General features: G+C 34.2%; 1 protein-coding gene and 1 pseudogene across 1 annotated transcript in view; one reads left to right on the top strand and one right to left on the bottom strand.

Annotated features, from left to right (window-relative positions):
• AKT3 (AKT serine/threonine kinase 3) overlaps positions 1-25,797 on the bottom strand; it is a 332,652-nt gene that overhangs the window by 56,100 nt on the left and 250,755 nt on the right. The window lies entirely within an intron of this gene.
• LOC133088402 (zinc finger CCCH domain-containing protein 15-like) lies at positions 21,191-22,644 on the top strand (annotated as a pseudogene).

The following is a 25,797-nucleotide window of genomic DNA, read 5'->3' as shown; positions in this document are numbered from 1 at the left end:
AAATTTCTTGAGTAGCCCATGCTTGGTATTTCCATTTATTTCACCTTCCATTTGAATTTAAAACATTAAAAAAAAACTATTGCAAGCATAAAGGAAAGAATAGAAAATAATAGAAAAAGAAAACCACACCTAAGGGATGTTAACATTTTGTCACATATACTTTCAAACTTTTGTTTTTTGGAATATAAAACACAGAGATGCAGTAAAACACCCTTCCCTAAGATTCAAACATTTTAACCTACAACAACGACAATCACATATTCAAGCAAATACTGTTGTAGAGTTACTTTGTATCATTGACATGCAAGTTTTTATACTTTCCTCCCACATATAGACAGTCATGAATATAGTCATCTCCTAGTTCATTCTCAGTTTTTGTAATAATGGTATCACGTTTCCTAAATATCCTTTGTAACATGCCTTTTTATACTTAAATACTTGAGATTCGTCAATATTGATACAAGTCCAAGTTATTAATTTTTTATTCGGTATAATATTCCACTGTAAGAAAAGGACAAAATTTAATTATTATATACTCCCCTGATAAAGAGCTTTTTTTTTCCTTTAAAAATCATATACCCCTTATTTCCTTTTTCTTATCTTATTGTGTTGGCTATAATCTATGATTAAAAACTGCCTAGAATGTGATATTGATAGACATCCTTAACTTGTTCTCACATTTAAAGAAAATATATGTAATATCCAACCAGTACCTATAAAGCTTGTAGAATATTTTTTAATAAAAACCTATTTATTTATTGAAATATAGTTGATTTACCATATTATATTAATTTTAAGTGTACAGCACAGTGATTCAGTATTTTTACAGATTGTACTCCATTAAAAGTTATTATAAGATAATGGCTCTAATTCCCGGTGCTATACAACATACCATCATTGTTTATCTATTTTATACATAGTAGTTTCTATCCCTTAATCCTATACCCCTAACTTGCCCCTCCCCTTTTCCCTCTTCCCGTTGGTAACCACTAGTCTGTTTTCTACATCTGTGACTCTATTTCTACTTTGCATATACATTCATTTGTATTATTTTTTAGATTCCACATATAAGTGATATCATACAGTATTTGTCTTTCTTTGTCTGACATTTCATTAAGTATAATATTCTCTCAGCCCATCTATTTTGCTCCTAATGGCAGGATTTCATTCTTTTTGTGGCTGAGTAATATTTATATATATATTTACACATACACACACACACACCATACCTTCTTTATTCATCTGCTGATGAACACATGGGTTGCTTCCACATCCTGGCTATTGTAAGTAGTGCTGATATGAACATTGGGGTGCATGTATCTTTTATGAATTAGTGTTTTCATTTTTTTCTGTATATATACCCAGAAGTGGAATTGCTGGATCATATGGTAGTTCAATTTTTAGGTTTCTGAGGAAACTACTATTTTCCAAAGTAGCTGCACCAATTTACATTCCCACCAACAGTGTACAAGGTTTCCCTTTTCTCCACATCCTCATCAACATTTGTTCTTTGTATACTTTTGGATAATAGCCATTCTGACAGGCATGAGGTGATCTCTCATTGTGGTTTTGATTTGCATTCCTCTGATTAGTGATGTTGAACATCTTTTCATGTGCCAGTTAGCCATCTGTATGTTTCCTTTGGAGAAATGTCTATTCAGATCTTCTAACCATTTTTTGATTGTGTTGCTTGTTTTTTTGATATTGAGTTGTATGAGCTGTTTATATATTTTGGATATTAACCCTTGTTAGTAATATCATTTGCAAATTTTTTTTCCCATTCCATAGGATGTCTTTTTGTTTTGTTGATGGGTTCCTTTGCTTGTGAAAAAGCTTTTAACTTTAATTAGGTCCTCATGTGTTTATTTTTGCTTTTATTTCTTTTGCATTAGTCATAACACTTTATATAGAAATCCTTAAGGTCTCCACACAAAAACTACTAGAACTAATAAATGAATTCAGAAAAGTTGCAGGATACAAGATTAATATACAGAAACCTGTTACTTTTCCACAGTTTTAATAATGAACTATCAGAAAAAGAAAGTAAAAAAAAATCCCATTTAAAATCGTATCAAAAAGAGTAAAATATCAACAAATAAACTTAACCAAGAAGGGGAAAGACCTATACTCTGAAAGCTATAAAACATTGATTAAGGAAATTAATGATGATAAAAAGAAATGGAAAGATATTCCATGCTCTTAGACTGGAAGAATTAATATTGTTAAAACGGTCATAAGACCAAAGTGATCTACAGATTTAATGCAATCTCTATCAAAACACCCATGACATTTTTCACAGAACTAGAACAGATAATCCTAAAATTCATATGGAAACACAAAAGACCCTGAATTGACAAAGCAATCTTGTTCTTTAACAAAGCTGGAGGTATCACATATTTCAGACTATACTAGAAAGCTACGGTAATCAAAACATAGTACTGGCACAAAAACAGACACACAGATCAATGGAATGGAAAAGAAAGCCCACATATAAACCCAAACACCTACAGTCAATTATTTGACAATAAAAACCTAGGGAACCTTCAAGATGGCAGAGGAGTAAGATGTGGAGATCACCTTCCTCCCCAAAAATACATCAAAAATACATCTACATGTGGAAAAACTCCTACAGAACACCTACTGAATGCTGGAAGAAGACCTCAGACTTCCCAAAAGGCCTAAATGAGCAAGAGCCCCCTAATGAGCCGCTGTGTTAACCCTGTCCACTCTGGGCAGGAGCAGATGCCTGAAGGCGACCTATAAGCAGAGGTGGGGCCAAAACCAAAGCTGAAGCCCAGGAGCTGTGCGAACAAAGCAGAAAAGGGAAATTAAATTTATCCGTGCAGCCTCAGGAGCAGCACATTAAACTCCCACAGTCAACTTGATGTACCCTGCGGCTGTGGAATACCTGAATAGACAATGAATCATCCCCAAATTGAGGCAGTGGACTTTGGAAGCAACTGTAGACTTCGGTTTTGCTGTCTGTGACTGATTTGTTTCGGATTTTTATGTTTATATTAGTTTAGTTTTTAGCGCTTGTTATCATTGGTAGATTTGTTTATTGGTTTGGTTGTTCTCTTCTTTTTTTAATTTTATTATTATTTTTTTATTTTAATAATTTTATTTATTTATTTTTCTTTCTTTTTTTCTCCCTTTTCTTCTGAGATGTGTGGCTGACAGGGTCTTGGTGTTCCGGCCTGGTGTCAGCCCTGAGCTTCTGAGATGGGAGAGCTGAGCTCAGGACACTGGACCAACAGAGACCTCCCGGCCCCATGTAATAACAATTGGCAAGAGCTCTCCCAGAGATCTTGATCTCAATGCTAAGACCCATCTCCACCCAATGGCCAGCAAGCTCCAGTGCTGGACGCCCCATGACAAACAACTAGCAAGACAGGAACACAACCCCACCCATTAGCAGAGAGGTTGTTTAAAATCATAGTAAGTTCACAGACACCCCAAAACACACCACTGGACACGGCCCTGCCCACCAGAAAGACAAGATCCAGCCCCAACCACCAGAACACAGGCACCACTTCCCTCCAGCAGAAGCCTACACAATGCACTGAACCAACCTCATCCACAGGGGGCAGACAGCAAAAACAATGGGAAATACGAACCTGCAGCCTGCGAAAAGGAAACCCCAAACACAGGAAGTTAAACAAAATGAGAAGACAGAGAAATGTGCAGCAGATGAAGGAGCAAGATGAAAACGCACCAGAACAAACAAATGAAGAGGAAATAGGCAGTCTACCTGAAAAACAATTCAGAGTAATGATAGTAAAGATGATCAAAAATCTCCAAAATAAAATGTAGAAAATAAAAGAAACGTTTAACAACAACCTGGAAAAACTAAAGAGCAAACAAACAATGATGAACAACATGATAAATGAAATTAAAAGTTCTCTGGCAGGAATCAAGAGCAGAAAAACTGAGGCAGAAGAACGGATAAGTGACCAGGAACATAAAATAGTGGAAATAACTACTGCAGAGCAGAATAAAGAAAAAAAAAGTGAGAAGAATTGAGGACAGTCTCAGAGACCTCTGGGACAACATTAAACACACCAATATTCGAATTATAGGGGTCCCAGAAGAAGAAGAGAAAAAAAAAGGGTCTGAGAAAATATTTGAAGAGATTGTAGTTGAACACTTCCCTAAAATGGTAAAGGTATTAGTCAAACAAGTACAGGAAGCCCAGAGAGTCCCATACAGGATACCTCCAAGGAGAAACAAGCCAAGACACATATTAATCAAACTATCAAAAATTAAATACAAGGAAAAAATATTAAAAGCAGTAAGAGAAAAGCAACAAGTAACATACAAAGGAATCCCCATAAGGTTAACAGCTGATCTTTCAGCAGAAACTCTGCAAGCCAGAAGGGAGTGGCAGGACATATTTAAAGTGATGAAAGGGAAAAACCTACAACCAAGATTACTCTACCCAACAAGGATCTCATTCAGATTTGATGGAGAAATTAAAACCTTTACAGACAAGCAAAAGTTAAGAGAATTCAGCACCACCAAACAGCTTTACAACAAATGCTAAAGGAACTTCTCTACGCAGCAAACACAAGAGAAGGAAAAGACCTACAATAACAAACCTAAAACAATTATGAAAATGGTAATAGGAACATACATATCGATAAATACCTTAAATGTAAATGGGTTAAATGCTCCAACCAAAAGACACAGACTGGCTAAATGGATACAAAAACAAGACCCATATATATGCTGTCTACAAGAGACCCACTTCAGACCGAGGGACACATACAGACTGAAAGTGAAGTGATGGAAAAAGGTACTCCATGCAAATGGAAATCAAAAGAAAGCTGTTGTAGCAATTCTCATATCAGACAACATAGACGTTAAAATAAAGACTATTACAGGAGACAAAGAAGGACACTACATAATGATCAAGGGATCAATCCAAGAAGAAGACATAACAATTGTAAATATTTATGCACCCAACACAGGAGCACCTCAATACATAAGGCAAATGCTAACAGCCATAAAAGGGGAAATAAACAGTAACACATTATAGTAGGGGACGTTAACACCCCACTTTCACCAATGGACAGATCATCCAAAATGAAAATAAATAAAGAAACACAACGTTTAAATGACACATTAAACAAGATGGACTTAATTGATATCTATAGGACATCCCATTCAAAAAAAACAATACACTTTCTTCTCAAGTGCTCATGTAATTCTCCAGGATAGATCATATCTTGGGTCACAAATCAAGTCTTGGTAAATTTAAGAAAATTGAAATCATATCAAATACCTTTTCCAACCACAACGCTATGAGACTAGATATCAATTACAGGAAAAAAAACTGTAAAAAATACAAGCACATGGAGGCTAAACAATACACTACTAAATAACCAAGAGATCACTGAAGAAATCAAAGAGGAAATCAAAAAATAACTAGAAACAAATGACAATGAAAACACAACGACCCAAAACCTCTGGGATGAAGCAAAAGCAGTTCTAAGAGGCAAGTTTATAGCAATACAATCCTACCTCAAGAAACAAGAAACATTTCAAATAAACAACCTAATCTTACACCTAAAGAAATTAGAGAAAGAAGAACAAAAACCCCCAAAGTTAGCAGAAGGAAAGAAATCATAAAGATCAGATCAGAAATAAATGAAAAAGAAATGAAGGAAACAATAGCAAAGATCAATAAAATTAAAAGCTGGTTCTTTGAGAAGATAAACAAATTTGATAAACCATTAGCCAGACTCATGAAGAAAAAAAAAGAAGACTCAAATCAACAGAATTAAAAATGAAAGAGGAGAAGTAACAACTGACACTGCAGAAATACAAAGGATCATGAGAGATTACTACAAGCAACTATATGCCAATAAAATGGACAACCTGGAAGAAATGGACAAATTCTTAGAAAAGCACAACCTTCCGAAACTGAACCAGGAAGAAATAGAAAGTACAAACAGACCAATCACAAGCACTGAAATAGAAACTGTGATTAAAAATCTTCCAACAAACTAAAGCGCAGGACCAGATGGCTTCACAGGCGAATTCTATCAAACATTTAGAGAAGAGCTAACACCTATCCTCCTCAAACACTTCCAAAATATGGCACAGGGAGGAACACTCCCAAACTCATTCTATGAGGCCACCATTACCCTGATACCAAAACCAGACAAAGATGCCACAAAAAAAGAAAACTACAGGCCAATATCACTGATGAACACAGATGCAAAAATCCTCAACAAAATACTGGCAAACAGAATCCAACAGCACATTAAAAGCATCATACACCATGATCAAGTGGGGTTTACCCCAGGAATGCAAAGATCCTTCATTATACGCAAATCAATCAATGTGATACACCATATTAACAAACTGAAGGATAAAAGCCATATGATAATCTCAATAGATGCAGAAAAATCTTTTTACAAAATTCAGCACCCATTTATGATAAAAACTCTCCAGAAGGTAGGCAGAGAGGGACCCTACCTCAACATAATAAAGGCACTATATGACAAACCCACAGCCAACATTGTTCTCAATGGTGAAAAACTGAAACTATTTCCTCTAAGATCAGGAAGAAGACAAGGTTGCCCGCTCTCACCACTGTTATTCAACATAGTTTTGGAAGTTTTAGCCAGAGCAATCAGAGATGAAAAAGAAATAAAAGGAATACAAATTGGAAAAGAAGAAGCAAAACTGTCACTGTTTGCAGATGACATGATACTATACTTAGAGAATCCTGAAGATGCTACCAGAAAACTACTAGAGCTAATCAATGAATTTGGTAAAGTTGCAGGATACAAAATTAATGCACAGAAATCTCTTGCATTCCTAGACACTAATGATGAAAAATCTGAAAGAGAAATTAAGGAAACACTTCCATTTACCATTGCAACAAAAAGAATAAAATACCTCGGAATAAACCTACCTAAGTAGACAAAAGACCAGTATGCAGAAAATTATAAGACACTGATCAAAGGAATTAATGATGATCCAAACAGATGGAGAGATATACCATGTTCTTGGATTGGAAGAATCATTGTGAAAATGACTATACTACCCAAAGCAACTACAAATTCAAGGCAATCCCTATCAAACTACCAATGGCATTTTTCACAGAACTAGAACAAAAAATTTCACAATTTGTATGGAAACACAAAAGACCCCGAATAGCCAAAGCAATCTTGAGAAAGAAAAATGGAGCTGGGAGAATCAGGCTCCCTGAATTCAGACTATACTACAAAGCTATAGTAATCAAGACAGTATGGTACTGGCACAAAAACAGAAATATAGATCAATGGAACACGATAGAAAGGCCAGAGATAAACCAACACACATATGGTCACCTTATCTTTGACAAAGAAGGCAAGAATATACAATGGAGAAAAGACAGCCTCTTCAATAAATGGTGCTGGGAAAACTGGACAGCTACATGCACAAGAATGAAATTAGAACACTCCCTAACACCATATACAAAATAAACTCAAAATTGATTAAAGACCTAAATATAAGGCCAGACACTATAAAACTCTTAAAGGAAAGCATAGTCAGAACACTCTATGACATAAATGACAGCAAGATCCTTTTTGACCCACCTCCTAGAGAAATGGAAATAAAAACACAAATAAACAAATGGGACCTAATGAAACTTAAAAGCTTTTACACAGCAAAGGAAACCATAAACAAGATGAAAAGACAACCCTGAGAATGGGAGAAAATATTTGCAAACGAAGCAACTGACAAAGGATTAATATCCAAAATATACAACAGCTCATGGAGCTCAGTAACAAAAAAAACAAACAACCCAATCCAAAAGTGGGCAGAAGACCTAAACAGACATTTCTCCAAAGAAGATATACAGATTGCCGACAAACACATGAAAGAATGCTCAACATCACTAATCACTAGAGAAATAGAAATCAAAACTACAATGAGGTATCACCTCATACCAGTCAGAAAGGCCATCATCAAAAAATCTACAAACAATAAATGCTGGAGAGGGTGTGGAGAAAAGGGAACCCTCTTCCACTGTTGGTGGGAATGTAAATTGATACAGCCACTACGGAGAACAGTATGGAGATTCCTTAAAAAACTAAAAACAGAACTACCATATGACCCAGCAATCCCACTACTGGGCATATACCCTGAGAAAACCATAATTCAAAAAGAGTCATGTACCACAATGTTCATTGCAGCACTGTTTATAATAGCCAGGATATGGAAGAAACCTAAGTGTCCATTGACAGATGAATGGATAAAGATGATGTGGCACACATATACAATGGAATATTACTGGGCCATAAAAAGTAACGAAACTGAGTTATTTGTAGTGAGGTGGATGCACATAGAGTCTGTCATACAGAGTGAAGTAAGTAAGAAAGAGAAAAACAAATACCATATGCTAACACATATATATGGAATCTAAAAAACAAAATGGTCCTGATGAACCTGGGGCAGGAAAGGAAAAAAGACGCAGCCTTAGAGAATGGACTTGAGGACATGGAGAGGGGGAAGGGTAAGCTGGGGCAAAATGAGAGAGTAGCATTGATAAATATATATATATATATATATATTACCAATTGTAAAATAGCTAGCGGGAAACAGCTGCATAGCACAGGGAGATCAGCTCAGTGCTTTGTGACTACCTAGAATGGTGGGATAGGGCGTGTCGGAGGGAGTTGCAAGAGAATGGGGATATGGGGATATATGTATACATATAGCTGATTCACTTTGTTATACAGCAGAAACTAACATAACATTGTAAAGCAATTATACTCCAACAAAGATGTTAAAAAAAATTTTTTTTAACCTATTTACTTCTAAGGTTACTAAAACTGTTTTCAATGTGTTTTTAAAAATAATGAATAGTTCCTAACTTCATCTTCATGAAAAGTTTTTCAAAAAAGATTGAGATGATCATGTGGATTATACAATTTTTAAATAAGTTAAATGAGATTAAAACATTTTTTAATCTAATCATATTTCTAGAAAAAATTCAACATGAATATGAGAACATAAATATTTTATGCATTGTTGGAAATAACTGGTTAACACTTTACTTAGGATAATTTAAGTCTACGTTCATAAATGGCCAATAATTTTTTTCCTGTATGAGCCTTGTCAGGGTTTGATATCAAGGTTGTAACATAAATTTCAGATGCATATAACATGTTTTTCTCCTTTTCTTCAGGAACAACTTGTATAAAATATTTTTAATGATAGAAATTATCTTTTCTTTGAATGTTGTATGAAGTTTATCTAAAAAAGTCATGTGGGGGCTTCCCTGGTGGCGCAGTGGTTGAGAATCTGCCTGCAAATGCAGGGGACATGGGTTCGAGCCCTGGTCTGGGAAGATCCCATGTGCCGCGTAGCAGCTGGGCCCATGAGCCACAATTACTGAGCCTGCGCGTCTGGAGCCTGTGCTCCGCAACGAGGGCCGTGATAGTGAGAGGCCCGCGCACTGCGATGAAGAGTGGCCCCCGCTTGCCACAACTAGAGAAAAGCCCTCGCACAGAAACGGAGACCCAACACAGCCATAAATAAATAAATAAATACTTAAAAAAAAATCACTATCTTTATTAGTTATGTTTAAAAAAAAAAAAGTCATGTGGGCTTGACTTCTTATTTCTGTATTGGGGTGGAAACACTGAAGTTGAAAAGATGACAGATTTTATACTAATTTAAAGATTAGATATAGATATGTTTTCACATTTTTCTTGAGTCAGCTGATATTTACAGTTTTATAAAAATTATCAAGTAATTCTTTCATTGTAGTTGTATCATATTTTAACTACGGTATTGTAGTTGTGCCCCATTTTCACATATTTTTGTGCTGTCTCACTTTTCTTGATTAACTTTGAGGTTAGTCTACTTTTGTAATCTTTTATGTAACTGCAGTTTTGTTTTCTTGATCCTTTCAAATGTTTGCTTTCTATTTCATTCATTTTTACTTTTATATTTGTTATTTGCATCTACTCACTTCCACTGGGTTTATTCTGTTGCTGGTCTTTCCCCCCCTAATTTGATTTGGAAGACTTACTAATTAATTTTTGACCTTTCTTTTCTGTTTCCCGCTCTCGACACAATACAAGTATTTAAGAACCTCTTTGGACTTCCCTGGTGGCACAGTGGTTAAGAATCCACCTCCCAATGCAGGGGACATGTGTTTGAGCCCTGGTCTGGGAAGATCCCACATGCCGCGGAGCAACTAAGCCCAGGCGCCACAACTACAGTGCCTGAGCTCTAGAGCCCACAAGCCACAACTACTGAGCCTACGTGCCATAACTACTGAAGCCCATGTGCCACAACTGCTGAAGCCTGCATGCCTAGAGCCCATGCTCCGGAACAAGAGAATCCACTGCAATGAGAAGCCTGTGCACCACAGTGAAGAGTAGACCCGCTCGCCACAACTAGAGAAAGCCCATGTGCAGCAGCAAAGACCCGATGCAGCAAAAAAAAAAAAAAAAGGAAAAAAGAAGAACCTCTTTGGCTGCATTTCACAAATTTTCACTGTAATTCAGTTCTAGATATTTTCTGATTTCCAATGGGCCTATTTTTTAATCCATGAATTATATTAAAGTTTATTTTAAACGTTTGGGTTTTAGAGAAGTATTTCCTTGCTGATTGCTCCAAGTTTTATTGCAATGTGATCACAGAATATGATCAGAGCTATATTGTAGTTCCTTTGTTCTACTGAGGTTTGATTTGTTGTCTTAAAAGAAATGCATGTTCTAAACTACAGACCAATATCCCCATGAACATTGCTGCAAAAACCCTCAATAAAGTATCAGCAAAATGAATTCAGCAGTATATTAAAATGATTTTATATGACCATTTCATAAGGATTTCACTGAATCAGTAACATCCACTTTGACCAGTAATTATCATCTCAACAATATTAAGTTTCCAACCCACAAACATGGGATGTCTTTCCATTTATTTATGTCTAATTTATTTAAGCAATGTTTTGTAGTTTGCAGCATATAAATTTTACATCTACTTAATTAAATTTATTCCTAAATATTTTATTCTTTTTGATGCTATTTTCTATGGAATTGTTTTCTTAATTTACTTTTCAGATATAGCTAATGTGTAGAAATATAATGTATTTTGTGTGTGATTTTGTTTCTGCAACTTTGCTGGATTTTTCATTAGCTTTAAGAGGTTTTGTGGTGTGTGTGTGTATTCCTTAGTGTTTTCTACATATAAGATTATGTCATCTATTAACAGAGATAGTTTTACTACTTCCTTTCTCATTTGATTGCAATTTATTTCCTCTTCTTTCTAAATATTCTGACAACAACTTCTAGTACTATGTTGAAAAGAACTGCTGAAAGTAGGAATCCTTGTCTTCTTCCTTATCTTTGGGGAAAAGCTTTTAGACTTTCATCATTGAGTGTGTGACCTGTGGGTTCATACATGGCCTTTATTATGATGAGGAAGTTTCCTTCTATTTCTAGTTTTCTGAGTATGGTTTTTTTTGTTTTGTTTTGTTTCTTTTACCATGAAAAAGTGCTGAATTTTGTCAAATGCTTTTTCTGCACCAACTGAAATCACATGGGTTTTTTCTTCATTCTGTTAAAGTAGGGTATTACATTGATCGATGTTAGTATTATGAATCTTTGCATTCCTGGAATACAACTCACTTCATCATGATGTATAATTCTTTTAATATGCTGCTGATTGGTTTGTTAGTGTTTTGTTGAGAATTTTTGCATGTGTATTAACTGGGAGTATTGGTGTATAGTTTTCTTGCAGTGTCTTTGCATGATTTTGGAATCAGGGTAATGCTGTCTTCACAGAATGAGTCAGGAAGTAGTCACTCCTCTTCAGTTTCTTGCAATAGTTTGAGAAGGACTGGCATTATTTCTCCTTTAAATGTTTGAAGAATTCTCTAGTGAAGCTATCTGGTCTAGGGCTTTTCTTTATTGGTTTTTTGATTACTTTGTCCTTATTAGTTCTTATTAGTTTTAGGTCTATTCAAAATTTCTATTTCTACTTGAGTCATTTTGGCAGTTTGTACATTTTTAGGAATTTTTCCAATACACATAGGTTACCCACTTTATTAGTGTACAGGTGTTCATATTATTCTCATAATTCTTTTTATTTCTGTAAAGTCAGTAGTAATGTTTTTCACTTGTGATTTTAATATTTGCTTTTTCTCTTTTTCTTAGTCAATCTACTTAAAAGTTTGCCAATTTTGTTGATCTTTTCAAACAATGAACTATTTTTGGTTTTATTGACTTTCTCTATTGTTTTTCTATTGTCTATTTCATGTATATCCACTCTAATCTTTATGCCAAAAATTGGCTAACCTAGATGAAGTGATGAAATTCACTGCATGAAGATATAACAGTCTTAAATTTGGGTGCACCCAAGAACAGAACTTTAAGTCTAAAGTAAAGAAAAAGTGATAGAACTGAAAGAGAATTAGTCAACACCACAATTATAGTTCAGGATTTTACTTATCCTCTCTTAGTAATTGATAAAAGCAAGCTGTCAAACAATCAGTAAGGATGTAGAATACTTAAAACTATTAACCCACTTGATCTAATTGACATTTATAGAACACTGTATATAATGAGAAGAATACACATTATTTCAAATGCACATGAAACACTCATCAACATAAACCATATTTTCTTCATAAAACAAATCTCAATAGATTTAAATTATTTAAAATTATACAAAGTATGTTCCTTAATGTTCCTTAACAACAACAAAATTAGACTAGAGATGTAAACAGAAAGACAACTAAAAAATCTCCAAATATTGTAAATCAAACAACACACTTCAATAAACCATAGGGTCATAGAAGGAATCACAAGGAAAATTAGAAAGCATTTTGAAATAAAAATTAAATCATAATATGACATAACAAAACTTACATGATGTAGCTAGGGCAGTGCTTAGAGGTAGTAAAAATATAGCACTACAAGCTCATATTATAAAAGAAAGGATTCAAATCTAATAAGTTTTCAAGATAATTGGCTAAAAGGAAGAGCTAATTTATAAAACAAGGTAAAAGGAATAGAAAAAATAAAGAAAAGAATCCATCAACTTAATGCCAATGAATTCAACAATTAGACAAAATTTTTAAATTCCTTGAAACACAGATAAACTACAAAATCTCACTGAAAAGAAACAGATAATAAGAGGTACTGTATATCCACTAAATAAACTGAATTTCTTTACTCTAGGTTCAGATGGCTTTACAGGACGTTCTATCAACATTTAAAGAAGAAATAAGAGCAATTCTATGCAAACTTTTCCATAAAATAGAAGAGGGAACACCACTTATTTTTGGATTATTCTGATTCTAAAAGCAGATAGTACATGAAAAGAAAAATACAGCCCAATATTTCCTATGACTATAAATGCAAAATCCTTAACAAAATACTAAAATAATCTAGCAATATATAAAAAAGATAATATACCATGATTGTTTAGAGGTTTACCACAGGCATGCAAGTGAATATCAATCAATGTGAGTCAACGTATTAATAAACTAAGGTAGAAACATCACATAGTTAATGAATGCAGAAAAAAAGCATTTGACAAAATCCAGCATTTATTCATAATAAAAATGTTCATGAAATAGAAACAGCAGACAATTTTGTCAACCTGAGAGATGGCATGCATAAAAAAAACCTACAGCTAATATCATAATCAGAAGGGGAAATGCAAATTCTATCTCCCCCAAATTAGTAATAATTAAATATCTGTTCTCACCATCTCTATACAACATTGTTCTGGCAATCCTAGTCAATGCAATAAGGTAAGAAAAAGAAGAAATAAAAGGCATACAAGTTGGAAATAGATGACATGATCATCTATGTAGATTACCTCCTAAAAAAAAGGTACTAAAACTATTAAGTACCCTCGAACCCAATAAACTAGTGACATACACATAAAACCTCCACTAACGACCTATTTACCTCAGTTTCCTCGGTTTCTTTTACTCAGTACCTAATGCCTGACTTTCAACAAAAAATTATAAGACATATTAAAAGATAAAAAATATATTTTCAAGATGCAGAGCAAGCCTCAAATATGGCAGAGAGAGATGTTGGAATTATGAGAACAGGAATTTGAAGCAGCTATGATCAATATACTAAAGGCTTTAGTAGAAAAAGTTGACTATATGCAAGAACAGATGGATAATATAAGTAGATAAATGGAATCTCTAAGAAAGCATCAAAGGAAATGCTAGCACTCAAAAACACCATCACAGAAATTAAGAATGCTTTCGATAGGCTCACCAATAGTCAGAACACAGCCAAGGACAGAATCAGTGAGCTTGAAGAAATGTTAATAGAAACTTTCAAAACTGAAATGCAAAGAGAAAAAAGAATAAAAAAGAACAGAATATCCAAGAATTGTGAGACAATTATAAAAGACGTAATGTACGTGTAATGGGAATATGAGGAGAGAGAGAATGGAACAAAAGAAATATTTGAAGCAACAACAGTATTCCAAAATTAGTGCTAGGCACCATACTACAGGTTCTGGAAGTTCAGAGAATATCAGTCTAGATAAGTACCCTCAAATCTACACTTAGCCATCGGTATAGCCATTTAACCTGAAGAAGATCAAAGACAAAGATAAAATCTTGAGAGAAGGCAGAAGTGGATGTGTGTGCGTGCGCATGCGCACACACACAGCAAAAAACTTTATCTATAACGGTGCGAAGCTAAGAATTATATTGAATTTCTCTTCAGTAACCTTGCAAGCAATGAAAAAGGAGTGAAATATTTAGTGTTGAAAGACAAAAGCATCAACCCAGAATTCTGTATATAGCAAAATTATCCTTCAAAAATAAGGAAAAATAAAGTCTTTCCCAGACAAAAAACTGACGCAATTTGTCACCAGGAGACCTACCTTGCAAAAACTGTTAAAAGAAATTCATCAAAAAGAAGGCAAATTATATAGGTCAGAAACTTAGATTTACATAAAGAAAGGAAGTGTATTAAAGAAGGAATACACGAAGATTAAATATTTTTTTCCATATTCTTAGTTAAAATAATTAGACAAAAGTTTGTTCATTTTGAGTTTACTTTTGTGTATGGTATTAGGGAGTGTTCTAATTTCATTCTTTTACATATAGCTGGTGAAGCAACCAACAAGGGGTTAATCTCCAAAATATATAAACAGCTCATGCAGCTCAATATCAAAAAAACAAACAACCCGATCAAAAAATGGGCGGAAGACCTAAATAGACATTTCTCCAAAGAAGACATACGGATGGCCCGCAAACACATGAAAATATGCTCAACATTAATTATTAGAGAAATGCAAATCAAAACTAAAATGAGGTATCACCTCACACTGGTCAGAATGGCAATTATCAAAAAATCTACAAACAATAAATGCTGGAGAGGGTGTGGAGAAAAGGAAACCCTCATGCATTGTTGGTGGGAATGTAAATTGATACAGCCATTATGAAGAACAGTACGGAGGTTCTTAAAAAACTAAAAATAGAATTACCATATGACCTAGCAATCCCACTACTGGGCATATACCCTGAGAAAACCACAATTCAAAAAGACACATGCACCCCAAGGTTCTCTGCAGCACTATTTATAACACCCAGGACATGGAAGCAACCTAAATGTCCATTAACAGAGGAATGGATAAAGACGATGTGGTACATATATACAATGGAATATTACTTGGCCATAAAAAGGAACGAAATTGGGTCATTTGTAGAGATATGTATGGACCTAGAGACTGTCCTACAGAGTGAAGTAAGTCAGAAAGAGAAAAACAAATGTTGTATATTAATGCATATATGTGGAATCTGAAAACATTGGTATAGACGATCTTATTTACAAAGCAGAAATAGAGACACAGACGTAGAGAACAAACGTATAGATACCAAGGGGGAAGGGGGGGGTGGGACAAATTGGGAGATTGGGATTGACATATATACACTATTGATACTATGTATAAAATAGATAACTAATGAGAACCTACTGTATAGCACAGGGAACTCTACTCAATGCTCTGTGGTGACCTAAATGAGAAGGAAATCCAAAAAAGAGGGGATATATTTATACATATAGCTGATTCACTTTGCTGTAAAGTATAAACTAACACAATATTGTAAAGCAACCATACTCCAATAGAAAAAAAAAGTTTGTTATGGGACTTCCCTGGTGGTCCATTGGTTAAGACTCTGTGCTCCCAATGCAGGGAGCACACGTTCGATTCCTGGTCAGGGAACTAAAAGCCTGAAGCTGCATAACGCAGCCAAAAAAAAAAGTTTGTTCAAAATAATAATGCAACAATATATACAATAATTCCAGCTTATGGAAAAGTGACATTAATGACAGCAATGTTATAAGGAACTTGTACTATCCATGAAGTGGTATAGTATTATTTGAAAAAGGCCTTGAATTAGTTATAAATATAGACTGCAAACTCTAAGGTCAAGCACTAAAAAAATTTAAAAGAAGTGTAAATGATAAGTTAAGAGAGAAGGAAAAATGCAGTCTTAGAAAACACTCCCTTAAAACCAAGCAAGTCAGAAAAAAAGTAAAAAGTGGAAAAGAAAAGAGGATACAAAGAACAGGACAATGAATAGAAAATAATTTCAACTATTAATTCAATGAACAGATATTAATTCAACTATGTCAATGTCACTTTAAATGTCAATGTCTAAAAACAACTAAAAGACAAAGACTGTCAGAGTGGATAAAAAAACAAGACCCAACCATAAGTTATCTACAAGAAATCCACTTTAAATATAGACACATAGAGATTAAAAGTGAGGGGATACCTATTTAAATCTTCTGCCCATTTTTTGATTGGGTTGTTTGTTTTTTTGATATTGAACTACATGAGCTGTTTGTACATTTTGGAGATTAATTCCTTGCCAGTCATATCATTTGCAAATATTTTCTCCCATTTTGCAGGTTGTCTTCGTTTTGTGTATGGTATCCTTTGCTGTGCAAAACCTTTTAAGTTTAATTAGGTCCCATTTGTTTATTATTATTTTTTCCATTACTCTAGGAGATGAATCCAAAAAGATATTGCTCAAACAGTGTGCTGCCTACGTTTTCCTCTAGGATTTTTATAGTATCTGGTCTTACATTTAGGTCTTTAATCCATTTTGAGTTTATTTTTGTGTACAGTGTTAGAGAATGTTCTCATTTCATTCTTTTACATGTAGCTGTCCAAAGAAGACATACAGATGGCCAAAAGGCACATGAAAAGATGCTCAACATCACTAATTATTAGAGAAATGCAAATCAAAACTACAATGAGGTACCACCTCACACTGCTCAAAATGGCCAACATCAAAAAGTCTACACATAATAAATGCTGGAGAGGGTGTGGAAAAAAAGGAACCCTTCTTCACTGTTGGCAGGAATGTAAATTGGTGCAGCCACTATGGAGAACAGTATGGAGGCTTCTTAAAAACTAAAAATAGAGCTACCATATGATCCTGCAATCCCACTCCCAGGCATATATCCAGAGAAAGTCATAATTCAAAAAGATACATGAGGTTAATAGCATCACTATTCACAACAGACAAGACATGAAAGCAACCTGAATGTCCATCGACAGATGAATGGATAAAGAAGATGTGGTGTATACATATACAATGGAATATTGCTCAGCCATAAAAAAGAATGAAATAATGCCATTTGCAGCAACATAGATGGACCTAGAGATTATCATACTAAGTGAAGTAATGTAAGCTAGACAGTGAAAGATAAATATCATATGATATCGCTTATATGTGGAACCTAAAAAAAAAAAAAAAAGTTACAAATGAACTTATTTCCAAAACAGATATTTCCAAAACAGAAAGACACTCACAGACATAGAAAACAAACTTATGGTTACCAAACGGGAAAGGGGGTGGGGGGAGAGATAAATTATGAGGTTGGCATTAACACTACTGCATATAAAATAGATAACCAACAAGAATCTACTGTATAGCACAGGGAACTATACTCAATACTTTGTAATAACCTATAAGGGAAGAGTATCTGAAGACAAAAAAATATACATATGTATAAATGAATTGCTGGGCTGTACACCTGAAGCTAACAGGATATTGTAAATCAACTGTACTTCTATAAAAAAATAAAACAAACTAATGTGATCTAAGACTGCATTAATTGCAGGTTAAAAAATAAGTAAGGGAAACCATGGTAACACTTATCAAAAGAAAGCTGGAGTAGCTATATTAATTTCAGACAGAGCCGACTTCAGAGTAATGAAAATTATCACAGATAAAAAGAGATATTACATAATGATAAAGGGGTTAATTCTCCAAAAAGACGTAACAATGCTTAATGTGTACACATGTAACAAGAGAGTTTCAAAATACAATGGACAAAAACTGATAGAACTGCAAGGAGAAATAGATTAATTCACTATTACAGTTGGAGACTTTAACATCCCTTTATCAGTAATTGACAGATCCAGCAGGCAGAAAATTAGTAAGGACTGAAAAGCACCATCAGCCAACTGGATCTAACTGATATTTATAGACTACCTTCTCCAACAACAGTAGCAATACACATTCTTCTTAAGCTCACAGAACATTCACCAAGACAAACCATATTCTAGGCCATAAAACACACCTTAAAAAATTTAAAAGAACAGAAATCATACAAAGGTATGCTCTCAAACCACAACAGAATTAAATTGGCAATCAATAAGTTAAAGATATCTGGAAAAACTCCAAATACTTAGAGATTAAATAATATAGTTCTAAATAACATATAGGTCAAATAAGATGTCTTAAGAAAAATTTAAATATATTTTTAACCAAATAAAAATGAAAATACAACTTATCAAAATTTGTGGGATGCAGTAAAAACAGTATATATAGGAAAACGTATAGCATTGAATCATACATTTGAAAAGAAAGATCTAAAAACAATAATCTACACTTCCAGTTTAGGAAACCAGAAATAGAAGAGCAAATAAAATCTGAAATAAGGAGAAGAAAATAAATAAAAATGAGAGCATAAATCCATAAATTTGAAAATTGAAAACTGATAGAGAAAATCACCAAAATCACAAGCTGGCTCTTTCAAAAGATCAACAAAGTTGATGAACATCTGCCACATTAAGAAAGAAATTGCATTTCTATCAGGCCTTCTGGCATTTCTAATAGTTTTGTGCACATAAATGCTATTTGGTGCAAAAATTTTACATTTTATGTTGGAGATCATACTATTGTTCATTATGCCAAAACTGACTTCTCCCATTTAATATTTATGTGTTGAAATCTACTTAGCTCAAAATTATAATTGTCTCTGTTTACTTTTTGTGACATTTGACTCTTAAACCTCTATTCATCCTCTTATTTTTTCCACTTTTCTGTGTAATTTTGTTTTAGGTGAGATTCTTGTACAGAACATCTAGTTATATTTTGTTTTTAACCCACTTGAGGGCTTTTACAGCTTAAACCATTTGCATTTCATATCACAACTAACGTTGGTTTTGACAGCTGTCTGTGTTCTTTTATATCCTCAGTGCAATGCCTCACAATCAACAGAAGAGAGTAATTTTAAAGTTAAACTGTCAGAACATTTGGTAGATATTTGTGGCTCATCTTTCTTTGACCTGAAGTTTTAGACTGAACCACCATTTGAGTAGGATAAGGAGAATATCAACATGAAGCTACCTAGAAGCATCTTTTTAGCTTCTCTCTCTTCTTTGTTAGTGTTCATGTTATACTTGTCTAACCTTGCTTTACTTATGAAAACAATAGCAATCACTAACATTGGCATGACTGCCATCAATCACCAAACTCCTCATGCTGAGTTTTTCAACCAGAAAATACAGAGTCATGATTCAGTCAGAAAAGTGCCACTGCAACTTTTTAAATAATACTTCACAAAGGACCTTGACACACCTTACAAAAATGTGTCCTCAAACCAACTCCCATTCCTGACCATGGATATTTTTTAATACTCAATCATAGCTCTCAGTGTTCTCATACCTTCCCTCCCCCTGTGTCTCTCTCCCTAAGTCTCCTCCCCTTTCCCATTTATTTTCTCATTCCTCTCCTTTTTATAGAGGAAATCCATTCCCACAACTTTAAATTAATTGAATTTCCTTATTGATTCTTGCTCTCATTTCCAAATGTTAGTGCTGTATTTCTAGCCCTGAAATAATTCCATTTAAAATTAAATTATTACAAAAACCAGCAATAATCCTCCCCCATTTCCCCAGGATTGTCAGACTGGATTACTAATTCTTACTTCTTTAAAATATCTATAGAATTCACATTTCCTTTTCCTTCCTCATTGCCTTTATTCTGTTTTATTGGACTCTACCGCTTAACACTTGTATCATTGCAGCAATCTCTAAATGAGATTCTCTTTTCCAAACTCTTCTGCCTAAGTCTATACCAACAAACTTGAAAAGGTCCAATCATCTTATGTCATTCCCCTACTTCAGGATTTATAATTCTGGTGAGTAGGTGGATCAATCAAACATGAGCTAAATTTTCAAGAAATGATATCAAATTAACAGGCTCACTTCTCCATTTTCTGCATCTACCATAAATTGCTGGTTCTTCCCAGCTTCAGAATTATTTCATGCACTTCAATCATAATGACTTTATTTCTTCTTACACTTGTCTCCCCTCTAAAATGTCACATTCCCATCAATTCCAAGCCTATATTTCCTTCAAATGCATTCTTTTTTCCAGGAATATTTCCAAATTAGGGGGATCATGTCTTAGACATGGAGCTAAATGAGCTTTAGAGTAAAGGCTAAAGAAAAACAATGAAGAAGAAAAAACAAAACAAAAAACAATACCAGATGGACGCATGGATCTACATAAAGGAATGGAGAGTGCTACTAGTAGTAAATATAAAGCATTTTTCAGCACATTAAAATATAATTGTCTAAAGCTAAAGAGAATTATGATGTATTGTGATGTTTATAACATGTGAAAGTAAAATATATGAAAATGATAGCATAAAGAATGGAAGGGGAAACAGAAATATGCTATTGAAAGTGATATGTTTATAATATTAACTGAAGGTACAATGTGATAAGTTAAGCATATATAAGGAAAACTCTAAAACAATCTCAAGAGAAGAAAACAAAGGAGTATAGCTAATGACACAATAGCTCAGATAAAATGGAATAATAAAAATATTCAATAAATCCAAAAGAACGCAGATAAAGAAACAAATAAAAAACAAACTGCAAGATGGCAGATTTCAACCCAACTATGTCAATAATTGAATTAAATAAAAATGGGCTGCACATTCCATTAAAAGTCATATATTATCTAATGAATAAGAAAAAATCAAGGTATGGTACAGTGACTAAGGTGGCTGTGTGTTCATCTTCCTCCTCCTGCCATGGGTCCAGATCCCCTGATGGTATCCAACTGTGCTGAAGTCTGGCTGGTGTCAACTGTCTCCACAATGCCCCCTGCCCCCCAACCAAGAAACCTGCTCAGGCTGGGGGAAGCAAAAAAGTGGAGTAGAAAAAGAAGATTATTGGAGACAAAATTTTTGGTCTAAAGAAGAAGAAAGGAGCAAAGCAACAAACGTTTATCAAGGCTGTCACTCATCAAGTTCAATTTGGTCAACAAAATCCACATCAGGTAGCATAAAGGGAAGCCAAAGAGAAACTGAAGAAAGATGACAAGAAGTAAGAATTGCAAGAGCTAAATGAGCTATTCAAACCTGTAGTTGCTGCTCAAAAAACTAAGTAAAGGTGCAGATCCTAAATCTGTGGTACGTGCATGGGCAGAGCACTAAAGGAGATAAGTATAAGTTCTCTCATGACTTGACTGTGGTGAGAAAATGTGATGCAAGCAGTGAAGAACTTGAAAAGTATACTACAGTTAATTGGGATGAGAAAAAAACTGGAAGAAGCAGTGAGTAACAAGCACAGTGAGGCAGAAAAGAAAAACTCCTAAACTGTTAGTGTGCAGACATTTCTTTGAAGCTACTGAAAACAACAAATATGGCTGGCTTTGGATATGCCATGGAGGGGGAGATATTTACATGTATCATGATACACTTCCTCCTGGATTTGTATTGTATTGTATTTATACTGTATTGTATATTTTTATCTTTTATAAAAAGAAAGAAGAGAAAGAACAGAGAATTTCATTAGAAGATCTAATTGAAAAAGTGTTCTACCCTAGGTCCAAATGCTGCCAAAATAACTCCAGAATCTGTTCTTATATGCAAGGAAAAAACAAGAAGAGATTGATAAACTTAAGCAAGAAATGGAAAGAAGGAAAGCAGACTTCAAAACAGGGTAGGCACTAATTTTCAGTAGTTGTGAGATGTTTGAATTTCATCCTGAGCTGATGATAATGAGGAGGAAGCAGACGATACCTGTTACCGCCAGGGAACAGGTGGAGATGAGGCTGATGATTCAATGAGCAATGTAGATGAGACAGGTATTACTGTAGCCAGTCTTGAAAGATTTCAGTACACATTCTTCAGAAAGACATAAAAACAAATTAAGCAAAGCTTACAGAGGTAGGGCTAAAAATGGCAAAAGAAGTGATTTGGAAGAAGACAATGAAGGGAAGGGACAGAAAAATGGAGCCATCGATGTTATTCCTATTGATGAAAACCTTTTTGGGGGAAGATGTGGATGATCTAAAAGAACTTAAACACACTTGATTTAGAAGAATGACATCAGACAAGTCAATGAAAAAATTAAGCCAGCTCAGCATGATTGAAATTGACTACATTAATTTTTCCACCTAGAATTCTTCAATAGGATGTTTATTTTCCATGTTGATTCTGGTGGGCTTACTTGCCTCCAAAAAAGGAATATTCTCCCTAACTCCTATACTCTGACTTTGGCTACATCTCATAGTAAGTTCAGAGTAGTGCATGATAAACTGAAAATGATTGATTGTTCTAACTGTCCACTCAGGTAGGAAGTGTAATTGCCCTTCAAGCTCCTGATTTTCATTGGGCATGTATTATTACAAGGACAACATAAATGTAAATTTAACACAGTTTTTAATGAGTGATTTCACTTCTTTTGTATTTGTATGTTTAAAAGACTGCCTAGGGCTTCCCTGGTGGTGCAGTGGTTAAGAATCCACCTACCAATGCTGGGGACACGGGTTCGAGCCCTGGTCCGGGAAGATCCCACATGCCTCGGAGCAACTAAGGCCATGTGCCACAACTACTGAGCCTGCGCTCTAGAGCTCGCGAGCCACAATTACTGAAGCCTGTGAGCCTAGAGCCTGTGCTCCGCAACAAGAGAAGCCACTGCAATGAGAAGCCCGCGCACTGCAACAAAGAGTAGCCCCCGCTCACCACAACTAGAGAAAGCCCGTGTGCAGCAACAAAGACCCAAGTCAGCCAAAAATAAATAAATAAACTTATTTAAAAAAAAAAAAAGGACTGCCTAAAATATGAGCACTGTACTTCATAAAGAAAACCACAGATTTAGTACTGTATATCTTTGGACAATTTGATGGCAATTTAAAATGGAACTTCTTAAATCTCACAGGATCAGCTGCAGTAACCTATGTTTAATTTTTTTGTTGTTGTCGTTAATAACGTTGTAAATAAAATCCTCATACATTAAAATCCAAAAAAAAAGCAAGAATCAACTATATCATGTCTAAATATAATGATATAGGTTAAAAATAACAAGATGGGAAAAATATACAAATTCAAAAGAAAGCTGGAGTACTTATATTAATGTCAGACAAAGTAGATTTCAAAACAAAGATTAATGCTATGAATATAAAAGAACACTTCATAATGAAAAAGGGGTAGATTCACCAAGAAGACATAGCAATCCTAAATGTGTATGCAACTAACAATGAAGCTTCAAAATTCAAGAAGCAGATGTAAAAAGAGAAACAAGCAAATCCACAGTTATAGCTAAAGACTTCAATGATCCTTTTTCAGTAACTGATAGAACAAGTAGACATAAAATCTGTAATAGTATAGGGGACATAAACAACACTGTCAATCATCTTGACCTAATGGATACTGGTAGAATATTTTATGCAATATAAGTAGAACACACATTTTTTTCAAGTGTGTATGAAACATACACCAAGATAAACCATTTTATCGACCATAAAACAAATCTCAATAAATTTTAAAGGATTAATATCATATGAAATATGTTTTCCAACCATAGATAAGTAGGAATCAATAACAGAAAGATGTCTGAAAAATCCATATATTTGGAAATTGTGAACAACACTCTCCTGAATAATCCCTGAGTTAAGAAGGAATCACAAGAGGAACTAAAAATATTTTGAAATGAAAAGACAACATATCAAAATTCGCAAAGCATGGCTAACTGTCCTTAGATAGAAACATAGCATTAAGTGCTTATGTTAGAAAAAGAGAAAGGTCTCAAGCCAATAATCTTAGCTTCCTCCTAAAGAAGATAGAGAAAGAAAAGCAACATCAACTCAAAGGAAGCAGAATAAAGAAATAATAAAGATGAGAATTAATGACTTTGAACACAGAAAAACAATATACCAATATCAGGAATAAAAGAAGTCATCACTACATATACAACAAACACTATAAAGATATAAAGAGAATATTGCAAACATTTTTAAGCCAATAAATTAGCAAACTTAGATGACAAATTCCTTGAAAGCCATAAAATACCAAAACTCAATCAAGAAAAAACAGATAACAGGAATAGTCCCTTAACTATTCAAGAATTAAGTTCATAGTTACAAACCTCCCAACAATGAGAAAACTCTAGGCCCAAGGGGCTTTACTGGTAAATTCTACCAAAGATTTAAGGAACATTTAATGTAAATTCTACAGAAACAATTCCATACAATTGAAGAGGAGGGCATACTTCCCACCTCACTTTAAAAAGGTAAACATGATCCTGAAATGAAAACCATACAAAGACATTCTAAGAAAAGATGACGCCTCAGTATCATGAATGATTTAAGCATGCAAAGAATCCTTTAAAAAACACATTGTATCAAATCTAGCAATACATAATAAGGATAATATCATAAGTAAGCAGATTTTTTCCCCAGGAATAGAAGGTTCATTTAACATTAGAAAAACAATCAATACAATTCACCATTTTAACAGAATATAAAGGAGAAAAACCATATGATCATCGCAACAGATGCAAAAAACTTTTTATAAAATTCAACACTTATTCATGATAAAAACTATTACCATACTAGGAATAGAAGGAACTTCCTCAACCCAATAAAGGAGATATTAAAAACCCTACACTTAGATCAAAGTTTTATAACTTGTTATACTGAAATAATTTTAGGCTTAGAAAAGACTTAGAAAAATAGTACAAATAGTTCCCATACACCCTTTACACACCTTCCCCTGATGCTAATAGTTGATACAGCCATAGTACAGTTATCAAAACTAAGAAATTAAATTGGTACAAAAGTATTAACTACCAAATTTATTTAGATTTCACCAGTTTTCCACTTATGGCCCTTTTCTATTCCAAGATCCAATCTAGAATCCCACATTGCATTTAGTCATCATGCCACCTTAGTCTCTTCCAATCTGTGAAAGTTCCACAATCATTCCTTGCCTTTCATGAAGCTGACACTTTTGAGGGTTTCTTGGGTTTTCTCATGATTATACTGAGGTTAAGCATTTTGAGGAAAAATAGTACAAAAGTGATACAGCCTTCTCAGGGCATCATATCATGGGTTATAATGATTTCAGTGTCTTATTACTGGTGATATTAATCTTGATCACTTGGTTTAAGACAGTGTTTGCCAGGGCTTTTTACTGTAAAATTACTCTTTTAATCTTTGTAAGTAAGTATTTGGGGAAAGATACATTGACACTATGCAAA

This window comes from Eubalaena glacialis, chromosome 3 (assembly GCF_028564815.1).
Source record: "Eubalaena glacialis isolate mEubGla1 chromosome 3, mEubGla1.1.hap2.+ XY, whole genome shotgun sequence".
Lineage (NCBI taxonomy): Eukaryota > Metazoa > Chordata > Mammalia > Artiodactyla > Balaenidae > Eubalaena > Eubalaena glacialis.
This window is presented reverse-complemented; position numbering and strand designations above follow the sequence as displayed.